Raw genomic sequence first — 7,500 nt, forward strand, 5'->3', positions numbered from 1 at the left:
CCGGACTGGGATGTTTTCCACCGATGCCATCTCTATCCTGCTGGAAAGCCCCACAATGCAGACACACCGAGGCCGGCTAGCTCAGTCGGTAGAGCATGAGACTCTTAATCTCAGGGTCGTGGGTTCGAGCCCCACGTTGGGCGGAGGTTGGTTTATTTTGGTCATTCTTCCCCCAACTGTCAGCTTACAAGTCCTCTTCCCATCCTGATCAGACAAAAAAATGAACTAAAAAAAGAGACCTTGAATGGAGCAATAAAAGTAAACAACCTTTCAATGGAAGCCCCAAGAGGCATGAAAACCAACCCATAATTACACTCCTTCCCTGACAAACAGCTGACATGGCTGTTTGCATCCAGGATGCTATTTTACTTGGAAGGAGTTAGTCAAGGAGAAATGGAACCAAGGATACCCATTTCGAAGAACAGGCAAAACAACAAAATCTAGAGTATTGCATTGGCCGGGAATCGAACCCGGGCCTCCCGCGTGGCAGGCGAGAAATCTGCCACTGAACCACCAATGCTTGACGGGGTCTGTTTTGACGCTAGCGGCTCCTGCCGGACTTAGGGGCCGGACTGGGATGTTTTCCACCGATGCCATGTCTATCCTGCTGGATAGCCCCACAATGCAGACACACCGAGCCCGGCTAGCTCAGTCGGTAGAGCATGAGACTCTTAATCTCAGGGTCGTGGGTTCGAGCCCCACGTTGGGCGGAGGTTGGTTTATTTTGGTCATTCTTCCCCCAACTGTCAGCTTACAAGTCCTCTTCCCATCCTGATCAGACAAAAAAATGAACTAAAAAAAGAGACCTTGAATAGAGCAATAAAAGTAAACAACCTTTCAATGGAAGGCCCAAGAGGCATGAAAACCAACCCATAATTACACTCCTTCCCTGACAAACAGCTGACATGGCTGTTTGCATCCAGGATGCTATTTTACTTGGAAGGAGTTAGTCAAGGAGAAATGGAACCAAGGATACCCATTTCGAAGAACAGGCAAAACAACAAAATCAAGAGTATTGCATTGGCCGGGAATCGAACCCGGGCCTCCCGCGTGGCAGGCAAGAATTCTACCACTGAACCACCAATGCTTGACGGGGTCTGTTTTGACGCTAGCGGCTCCTGCCGGACTTAGGGGCCGGACTGGGATGTTTTCCACCGATGCCTTCTCTATCCTGATGTATAGCCCCCCCAATGAAGCCACACTAAGCCCGGCTAGCTCAGTCGGTAAAGCTTGAGACTCTTAATCTCAGGGTTGTGGGTTCGAGCCCCACGTTGGGCGGAGGTTGGTTTATTTTCGTCATTCTTCCCCCAACTGTCAGCTTACAAGTCCTCTTCCCATCCTGATCAGACAAAAAATGAACTAAGAAATGAGACCTTGAATGGAGCAATAAAAGTAAACAACCTTTCAATGGAAGGCCCAAGAGTCATGAAAACCAACCCATAATTAAACTCCTTCCCTGACAAACAGCTGACATGGCTGTTTGCATCCAGGATGCTATTTTACTTGGAAGGAGTTAGTCAAGGAGAAATGGAACCAAGGATACCCATTTCGAAGAACAGGCAAAACAACAAAATCAAGAGTATTGCATTGGCCGGGAATCGAACCCGGGCCTCCCGCGTGGCAGGCGAGAATTCTACCACTGAACCACCAATGCTTGAAGGGGTCTGTTTTGACGCTAGCGGCTCCTGCCGGACTTAGGGGCCGCACTGGGATGTTTTCCACCGATGCCATCTCTATCCTGCTGGATAGCCCCACAATGCAGACACACCGAGCCCGGCTAGCTCAGTCGGAAGAGCATGAGACTCTTAATCTCAGGGTCGTGGGTTCGAGCCCCACGTTGGGCGGAGGTTGGTTTATTTTGGTCATTCTTCCCCCAACTGTCAGCTTACAAGTCCTCTTCCCATCCTGATCAGAAAAAAAAATGAACTAAACAAAGAGACCTTGAATGAAGAAATAAAAGTAAACAACCTTTCAATGGAAGGCCAAAGAGGCGTGAAAACCAACCCATAAATACAGTACTTCCCTGACAAACAGCTGACATGGCTGTTTGCATCCAAGATGATATTTTACTTGGAAGGAGTTAGTCAAGGAGAAATGGAACCAAGGATACCCATTTGGAAGAACAGGCAAAACAACAAAATCAAGAGTATTGCATTGGCCGGGAATCGAACCCGGGCCTCCCGCGTGGCAGGCGAGAATTCTACCACTGAACCACCAATGCTTGACGGGGTCTGTTTTGACGCTAGCGGCTCCTGCCGGACTTAGGGGCCGGACTGGGATGTTTTACACCGATGCCATCTCTATCCTGCTGGAAAGCCCCACAATGCAGACACACCGAGCCCGGCTAGCTCAGTCGGTAGAGCATGAGACTCTTAATCTCAGGGTCGTGGGTTCGAGCCCCACGTTGGGCGGAGGTTGGTTTATTTTGGTCATTCTTCCCCCAACTGTCAGCTTACAAGTCCTCTTCCCATCCTGATCAGACAAAAAAATGAACTAAAAAAAGAGACCTTGAATGGAGCAATAAAAGTAAACAACCTTTCAATGGAAGGCCCAAGAGGCATGAAAACCAACCCATAATTACACTCCTTCCCTGACAAACAGCTGACATGGCTGTTTGCATCCAGGATGCTATTTTACTTGGAAGGAGTTAGTCAAGGAGAAATGGAACCAAGGATACCCATTTCGAAGAACAGGCAAAACAACAAAATCAAGAGTATTGCATTGGCCGGGAATCGAACCCGGGCCTCTCGCGTGGCAGACGAGAAATCTACCACTGAACCACCAATGCTTGACGGTGTTTATGTTGATGCTAGCGGCTCCTCCCGGACTTAGGGGCCGGACTGGGATGTTTTCCACCGATGCCGTCTCTATCCTGCTGTATAGCCCCACAATACAGCCACACCGAGCCCGGCTAGCTCAGTCGGTAGAGCATGAGACTCTTAATCTCAGGGTCGTGGGTTCGAGCCCCACGTTGGGCGGAGGTTGGTTTATTTTCGTCATTCTTCCCCCAACTGTCAGCTTACAAGTCCTCTTCCCATCCTGATAAGACAGAAAAATGAACTAAAAAAAGAGACCTTGAATGGAGCAATAAAAGTAAATAACCTTTCAATGGCAGGCCCAAGAGGCATGAAAACCAACCCAAAATTACACTCCTTCCCTGACAAACAGCTGACATGGCTGTTTGCATCCAGGATGCTATTTTACTTGGAAGGAGTTAGTCAAGAAGAAATGGAACCAAGGATACCCATTTCGAAGAACAGGCAAAACAACAAAATCAAGAGTAGTGCATTGGCCGGGAATCGAACCCGGGCCTCCCGCATGGCAGGCGAGAATTCTACCACTGAGCCACCAATGCTTGACGGTGTTTATGTTGATGCTAGCGGCTCCTGCCGGACTTAGGGGCCGGACTGGGATGTTTTCCACCGATGCCGTCTCTATCCTGCTGTATAGCCCCACAATGAAGCCACACTAAGCCCGGCTAGCTCAGTCGGTAAATCTTGAGACTCTTAATCTCAGGGTTGTGGGTTCGAGCCCCACGTGGGGCAGAGGTTGGTTTATTTTCGTCATTCTTCCCCCAACTGTCAGCTTACAAGTCCTCTTCCCATCCTGATCAGACAAAAAATGAACTAAAAAAAGAGACCTTGAATGGAGCAATAAAAGTAAACAACCTTTCAATGGAAGGCCCAAGAGGCATGAAAACCAACCCATAATTACACTCCTTCCCTGACAAACAGCTGACATGGCTGTTTGCATCCAGGATGCTATTTTACTTGGAAGGAGTTAGTCATGGAGAAATGGAACCAAGGATACCCATTTCGAAGAACAGGCAAAACAACAAAATCAAGAGTATTGCATTGGCCGGCAATCGAACCCAGGCCTCCCACGTGGCAGGCGAGAATTCTACCACTGAACCACCAATGCTTGACGGGGTCTGTTTTGACGCTAGCGGCTCCTGCCGGACTTAGGGGCCGGACTGGGATGTTTTTCACCGATGCCGTCTCTATCCTGCTGTATAGCCCCACAATGCACCCACACCGAGCCCGGCTAGCTCAGTCGGTAGAGCATGAGACTCTTAATCTCAGGGTTGTAAGTTCGAGCCCCACGTTGGGCGGAGGTTGGTTTATTTTGGTCATTCTTCCCCCAACTGTCAGCTTACAAGTCCTCTTCCCATCCTGATCAGACAAAAAAATGAACTAAAAAAAGAGACCTTGAATGGAGCAATAAAAGTAAACAACCTTTCAATGGAAGGCCCAAGAGGCATGAAAACCAACCCATAATTACACTCCTTCCCTGACAAACAGCTGACATGGCTGTTTGCATCCAGGATGCTATTTTGCTTGGAAGGAGTTAGTCAAGGAGAAATGGAACCAAGGATACCCATTTCGAAGAACAGGCAAAACAACAAAATCAAGAGTATTGCATTGGCCAGGAATCGAACCCGGGCCTCCCGCGTGGCAGGCGAGAATTCTACCACTGAACCACCAATGCTTGACGGGGTCTGTTTTGACGCTAGCGGCTCCTGTCGGACTTAGGGGCCGGACTGGGATGTTTTCCACCGATGCCATCTCTATCCTGCTGGATAGCCCCACAATGCAGACACACCGAGCCCGGCTAGCTCAGTCGGTAGAGCATGAGACTCTTAATCTCAGGGTCGTGGGTTCGAGCTCCACGTTGGGCGGAGTTTGGTTTATTTTGGTCATTCTTCCCCCAACTGTCAGCTTACAAGTCCTCTTCCCATCCTGATCAGAAAAAAAAATGAACTAAACAAAGAGACTTTGAATGAAGAAATAAAAGTAAACAACCTTTCAATGGAAGGCCAAAGAGGCGTGAAAACCAACCCATAAATACAGTACTTCCCTGACAAACAACTGACATGGCTGTTTGCATCCAAGATGATATTTTACTTGGAAGGAGTTAGTCAAGGAGAAATGGAACCAAGGATACCCATTTGGAAGAACAGGCAAAACAACAAAATCAAGAGTATTGCTTTGGCCAGCAATCAAACCCGGGCCTCCCACGTGGCAGGCGAGAATTCTACCACTGAACCACCAATGCTTGACGGGTTCTGTTTTGACGCTAGCGGCTCCTGCCGGACTAAGGGGCCGGACTGGGATGTTTTCCACCGATGTCGTCTCTATCCTGCTGTATAGCCCCACAATGCAGCCACACCGAACCCGGCTAGCTCAGTCGGTAGAGCATGAGACTCTTAATCTCAGGGTCGTGGGTTCGAGCCCCACGTTGGGCGGAGGTTGGCTTATTTTGGTCATTCTTCCCCCAACTGTCAGCTTACAAGTCCTCTTCCCATCCTGATCAGAAAAAAAAATGAACTAAACAAAGGGACCTTGAATGAAGAAATAAAAGTAAACAACCTTTCAATGGCAGGCCCAAGAGGCATGAAAACCAACCCAAAATTACACTCCTTCCCTGACAAACAGCTGACATGGTTGTTTGCATCCGGGATGCTATTTTACTTGGAAGGAGTTAGTCAAGGAGAAATGGAACCAAGGATACCCATTTCGAAGAACAGGCAAAACAACAAAATCAAGAGTATTGCATTGGCCGGGAATCGAACACGGGTCTCCCGCGGGGCAGGCGAGAATTCTACCACTGAACCACCAATGCTTGACGGGGTCTGTTTTGACGCTAGCGGCTCCTGCCGGACTTAGGGGCCGGACTGGGATGTTTTCCACCGATGCCATCTCTATCCTGCTGGATAGCCCCACAATGCAGAAACACTGAGCCCGGCTAGCTCAGTCGTTAGAGCATGAGACTCTTAATCTCAGGGTCGTGGGTTCGAGCCCCACGTTGGGCGGAAGTTGGTTTATTTTGGTCATTCTTCCCCCAACTGTCAGCTTACAAGTCCTCTTCCCATCCTGATCAGACAAAAAAATGAACTAAAAAAAGAGACCTTGAATGGAGCAATAAAAGTAAACAACCTTTCAATGGAACGCCCAAGAGGCATGAAAACCAACCCATAATTACACTCCTTCCCTGACAAACAGCTGACATGGCTGTTTGCATCCAGGATGCTATTTTACTTGGAAGGAGTTAGTCAAGGAGAAATGGAACCAAGGATACCCATTTCGAAGAACAGGCAAAACAACAAAATCAAGAGTATTGCATTGGCCGGGAATCGAACCCGGGCCTCCCACGTGGCAGGCGAGAATTCTACCACTGAACCACCAATGCTTGACGAGGTCTGTTTTGACGCTAGCGGCTCCTGCCGGACTTAGGGGCCGGACTGGGATGTTTTCCACCGATGCCGTCTCTATCCTGCTGTATAGCCCCACAATGTAGCTACACCGAGCCCGGCTAGCTCAGTCGGTAGAGCATGAGACTCTTAATCTCAGGGTCGTGGGTTTGAGCCCCACGTTGGGCGGAGGTTGGTTTATTTTCGTCATTCTTCCCCCAACTGTCAGCTTACAAGTCCTCTTCCCATCCTGATTAGACAAAAAAATGAACTAAAAAAAGAGACCTTGAATGGAGCAATAAAAGTAAACAAACTTTCAATGGAAGGCCCAAGAGGCATGAAAACCAACCCATAATTACACTCCTTCCCTGACAAACAGCTGACATGGCTGTTTGCATCCAGGATGCTATTTTACTTGGAAGGAGTTAGTCAAGGAGAAATGGATCCAAGGATACCCATTTTGAAGAACAGGCAAAACAACAAAATCAAGCGTATTGCATTGGCCGGGAATCGAACCCAGGCCTCCCACGTGGCAGGCGAGAATTCTACCACTGAACCACCAATGCTTGACAGGGTCTGTTTTGACGCTAGCGGCTCCTGCCGGACTTAGGGGCCGGACTGGGATGTTTTCCACCGATGCCATCTCTATCCTGCTGGATAGCCTCACAATGCAGACATACCGAGCCCGGCTAGCTCAGTCGGTAGAGCATGAGACTCATAATCTCAGGGTCGTGGGTTCGAGCCCCACGTTGGGCGGAAGTTGGTTTATTTTGGTCATTCTTCCCCCAACTGTCAGTTTACAAGTCCTCTTCCCATCCTGATCAGACAAAAAAATGAACTAAAAAAAGAGACCTTGAATGGAGCAATAAAAGTAAACAACCTTTCAATGGAAGGCCCAAGAGGCATGAAAACCAACCCATAATTACACTCCTTCCCTGACGAACAGCTGACATGGCTGTTTGCATCCAGGATGCTATTTTACTTGGAAGGAGTTAATCAAGGAGAAATGGAACCAAGGATACCCATTTCGAAGAACAGGCAAAACAACAAAATCAAGAGTATTGCATTGGCCGGGAATCGAACCCGGGCCTCCCGCGTGACAGGCGAGAATTCTACCACTGAACCACCAATGCTTGACAAGGTCTGTTTTGACGCTAGCGGCTCCTGCCGGACTTAGGGGCCGGACTGGGATGTTTTCCACCGATGCCGTCTCTATCCTGCTGTATAGCCCCACAATGTAGCTGCACCGAGCCCGGCTAGCTCAGTCGGTAGAGCATGAGACTCTTAATCTCAGGGTCGTGGGTTCGAGC

At 48.8% G+C, this 7,500-nt stretch overlaps 19 non-coding genes across 19 annotated transcripts in view; 10 read left to right on the top strand and 9 right to left on the bottom strand.

Moving 5' to 3' along the window:
- The first annotated feature begins 70 nt into the window (after positions 1-70).
- Positions 71-143, top strand: TRNAK-CUU (transfer RNA lysine (anticodon CUU)). Its single transcript has one exon. It is a non-coding gene; the product is annotated as a tRNA-Lys (tRNA).
- Positions 144-637: 494 nt separating this feature from the next.
- On the top strand, positions 638-710 carry TRNAK-CUU (transfer RNA lysine (anticodon CUU)). Its single transcript has one exon. It is a non-coding gene; the product is annotated as a tRNA-Lys (tRNA).
- A 306-nt stretch (positions 711-1,016) lies between these two features.
- On the bottom strand, positions 1,017-1,087 carry TRNAG-GCC (transfer RNA glycine (anticodon GCC)). Its single transcript has one exon. It is a non-coding gene; the product is annotated as a tRNA-Gly (tRNA).
- Positions 1,088-1,205: 118 nt separating this feature from the next.
- On the top strand, positions 1,206-1,278 carry TRNAK-CUU (transfer RNA lysine (anticodon CUU)). The gene has a single exon. It is a non-coding gene; the product is annotated as a tRNA-Lys (tRNA).
- A 305-nt stretch (positions 1,279-1,583) lies between these two features.
- TRNAG-GCC (transfer RNA glycine (anticodon GCC)) lies at positions 1,584-1,654 on the bottom strand. Its single transcript has one exon. It is a non-coding gene; the product is annotated as a tRNA-Gly (tRNA).
- A 117-nt stretch (positions 1,655-1,771) lies between these two features.
- Positions 1,772-1,844, top strand: TRNAK-CUU (transfer RNA lysine (anticodon CUU)). The gene has a single exon. It is a non-coding gene; the product is annotated as a tRNA-Lys (tRNA).
- Positions 1,845-2,150: 306 nt separating this feature from the next.
- On the bottom strand, positions 2,151-2,221 carry TRNAG-GCC (transfer RNA glycine (anticodon GCC)). The gene has a single exon. It is a non-coding gene; the product is annotated as a tRNA-Gly (tRNA).
- Positions 2,222-2,338: 117 nt separating this feature from the next.
- On the top strand, positions 2,339-2,411 carry TRNAK-CUU (transfer RNA lysine (anticodon CUU)). The gene has a single exon. It is a non-coding gene; the product is annotated as a tRNA-Lys (tRNA).
- Positions 2,412-2,717: 306 nt separating this feature from the next.
- Positions 2,718-2,788, bottom strand: TRNAG-GCC (transfer RNA glycine (anticodon GCC)). Its single transcript has one exon. It is a non-coding gene; the product is annotated as a tRNA-Gly (tRNA).
- Positions 2,789-2,905: 117 nt separating this feature from the next.
- Positions 2,906-2,978, top strand: TRNAK-CUU (transfer RNA lysine (anticodon CUU)). The gene has a single exon. It is a non-coding gene; the product is annotated as a tRNA-Lys (tRNA).
- A 306-nt stretch (positions 2,979-3,284) lies between these two features.
- On the bottom strand, positions 3,285-3,355 carry TRNAG-GCC (transfer RNA glycine (anticodon GCC)). The gene has a single exon. It is a non-coding gene; the product is annotated as a tRNA-Gly (tRNA).
- Positions 3,356-4,417: 1,062 nt separating this feature from the next.
- TRNAG-GCC (transfer RNA glycine (anticodon GCC)) lies at positions 4,418-4,488 on the bottom strand. The gene has a single exon. It is a non-coding gene; the product is annotated as a tRNA-Gly (tRNA).
- Positions 4,489-5,172: 684 nt separating this feature from the next.
- Positions 5,173-5,245, top strand: TRNAK-CUU (transfer RNA lysine (anticodon CUU)). The gene has a single exon. It is a non-coding gene; the product is annotated as a tRNA-Lys (tRNA).
- An 873-nt stretch (positions 5,246-6,118) lies between these two features.
- On the bottom strand, positions 6,119-6,189 carry TRNAG-GCC (transfer RNA glycine (anticodon GCC)). Its single transcript has one exon. It is a non-coding gene; the product is annotated as a tRNA-Gly (tRNA).
- Positions 6,190-6,306: 117 nt separating this feature from the next.
- On the top strand, positions 6,307-6,379 carry TRNAK-CUU (transfer RNA lysine (anticodon CUU)). The gene has a single exon. It is a non-coding gene; the product is annotated as a tRNA-Lys (tRNA).
- Positions 6,380-6,685: 306 nt separating this feature from the next.
- On the bottom strand, positions 6,686-6,756 carry TRNAG-GCC (transfer RNA glycine (anticodon GCC)). Its single transcript has one exon. It is a non-coding gene; the product is annotated as a tRNA-Gly (tRNA).
- Positions 6,757-6,873: 117 nt separating this feature from the next.
- TRNAM-CAU (transfer RNA methionine (anticodon CAU)) lies at positions 6,874-6,946 on the top strand. Its single transcript has one exon. It is a non-coding gene; the product is annotated as a tRNA-Met (tRNA).
- Positions 6,947-7,252: 306 nt separating this feature from the next.
- TRNAD-GUC (transfer RNA aspartic acid (anticodon GUC)) lies at positions 7,253-7,323 on the bottom strand. Its single transcript has one exon. It is a non-coding gene; the product is annotated as a tRNA-Asp (tRNA).
- Positions 7,324-7,440: 117 nt separating this feature from the next.
- Positions 7,441-7,500, top strand: part of TRNAK-CUU (transfer RNA lysine (anticodon CUU)) — a 73-nt gene continuing 13 nt past the window's right edge. The window contains exon 1 of the tRNA in view: positions 7,441-7,500. This exon is cut by the window's right edge and continues 13 nt beyond it. This is a non-coding gene — a tRNA (tRNA-Lys).

The sequence above is a fragment of the Leptodactylus fuscus genome, chromosome 3, assembly GCF_031893055.1.
Source record: "Leptodactylus fuscus isolate aLepFus1 chromosome 3, aLepFus1.hap2, whole genome shotgun sequence".
Taxonomy (NCBI): Eukaryota; Metazoa; Chordata; class Amphibia; order Anura; family Leptodactylidae; genus Leptodactylus; species Leptodactylus fuscus.